The 2035-nt window shown below is 28.0% G+C and overlaps 1 long non-coding RNA gene across 1 annotated transcript; it reads left to right on the top strand.

The window, feature by feature from the left end:
- The first annotated feature begins 732 nt into the window (after positions 1-732).
- LOC150035997 (uncharacterized) lies at positions 733-1606 on the top strand. Its single transcript, XR_016529903.1, has 2 exons — positions 733-961; positions 1331-1606. It is a non-coding gene; the product is annotated as an uncharacterized LOC150035997 (long non-coding RNA).
- Positions 1607-2035: the final 429 nt, after the last annotated feature.

Raw genomic sequence — 2035 nt, 5'->3', positions numbered from 1 at the left:
TGTTCATTAGAAGATCACTGGGACTTAAGAAATTAGATGTAATTACAGGGATAAAATTGTAATTTTGACCCCGTTATAATTATGAGTGGTTCGTGAAGGGTCGGCTTACTATTGATTAGTTATATCCGTAGACAGAAACATATATCTACAGTGTGAGAGTGCAGCTGTGGATCTTTAGTGAAGTGACCTATAGTTAATGAATATTGATTAATTTAATTAAAAAGTTCAATTAATTAATCTCAAATCATTGGACATTTTAATATTTAGGTTTTTTTAGGTCCCTTTGCTAGCTTACTAAGGGTAAAGCAAGCATCATCTAATTTTGGATTAATTAGAATTGTTCAAATTAAATAAAGGAATTAATTGTTCTTCATGCAATTAATAATGTATATAGATACATTTTGATATAACAATAATCTTGAATGAGATTCAAAATTATATTTTATTTTATGAGAGACACAGATATTTGAATAAGATTCAAACATAATTTATATGAATGAGATTCATATAAAACTATAGGTTTAAATTAATATGAATGAGATTCATATTAAAACTATAGGTGATGTAAGAGAATATTATTTGAATATGATTCAAATGAATTTAAATATATGATATTTCATTTATTAATTAATTGATTTTTAATTCATTACTATTGATTTAATTATATATTAAATTTGATTTAATATATATATATAGATATATATTAGATAAATGAGAATAACTCCCAAATACGGGTGGAGGAGAGTTGTAACAGAGTTTATCTTCTTCCTCATGTTCTCTCTCACAATTTTCGTCTTTCCAAAGAAGGATCCCACCATCATAGATACTTGTCTGGAGAATAGAGAGGAAACCAAGTTGTAGTATCGTAACTGTTCGTGGGAATAAGAAGAACTCTTGAGTTTCTTTTTGTTCGTGAGATTGACGCAAGGAGAAAAATTTTGCTGAAGACGGTCTTTAAGAGGTATTCTTCTCATTCCCTAATAGTATGTTGTAGAATTAATTTTGTATATTTTCTATGTATTTTCTCTGTTTTTCAAGTTTTTCATAACAAATTTCATTGGCACATGCGTTCACGTACTTTCGCTGAGAAATTTGGTTCATTCAGTTGGTATCAAAGTCAAATCATGCCTCAGTTTTTCATTTTCGGAACAAAAAATTAGAGAAAAGGCGGGCTGTTTTCTGCATATGAATGTGGGTTTGCGTAATAGATGTTTACAAATATTGGCACTTAGATTTAAAACTTTTTACTTTTATTTGATCAATGAAATGGCCTGGTGTTTTTGAGTGTGTAAGTCTGGGTTTCTCATTATGAAGTATTTTTTGTGAAAAGGGCCAAAAAACAAAGGTGAAAGACGGAGTTTGCAGTGTAGATCTGAGAGGTTTCTTTGCAGATTTCTGCCTTTTGTCATGAATTGTACGTCATTAAAGGTTTTTTCCCTGTTGTCCATCATTGTTTGCGTCGTGGAAAGGTCATGACAGTTTTCCTTCAACATGAATGTGGCAGTTTTCTTCAAACACAAAAGTGGTTATTTTCTTCCAACAGTTGATGGCAGTTTTTGTATTTTTTTAAAAAATTAAATTAATGTAAATTTAATGTTTTTATTAAGGCGTCAATGTTTGGTATATTGTTGTTATAATGTAGTTTTAATATGTATGAGATGTATGTTTAATTATATTAATTATATATTGCATATTGTATGCCATATAGATTAAAACCCCATCTTAGCGTAAACATGTTTATGCATCATATTCAATATAAATGTTATACTGTGTGGTTCTATGATATAGTATGCATTCTCATGCGTCATATTTAAATATAAATGTTATATTTAAAGTTTTGGTTAAATCATAAAATATGCACATGCATGGTTATACTCTATAGTATGTATAATTATAATATAAGTGTTATATTATATGTTTTAATGTTTGATTAAAATAATGCCTACTATATAGCTTTTGATTAATGTTAATATATGAGTTATATTATGTATGTTAATGAATGTGATATGAATGGAATATGGTTTTATTAATGAGT

Source organism: Benincasa hispida, chromosome 5 (assembly GCF_027475165.1).
Source record: "Benincasa hispida cultivar pf3 chromosome 5, pf3_genome.v1.1, whole genome shotgun sequence".
Taxonomy (NCBI): domain Eukaryota; kingdom Viridiplantae; phylum Streptophyta; class Magnoliopsida; order Cucurbitales; family Cucurbitaceae; genus Benincasa; species Benincasa hispida.
Note: the sequence above shows the minus strand (reverse complement) of the source record. Positions and strands in the feature narration are given on the sequence as shown.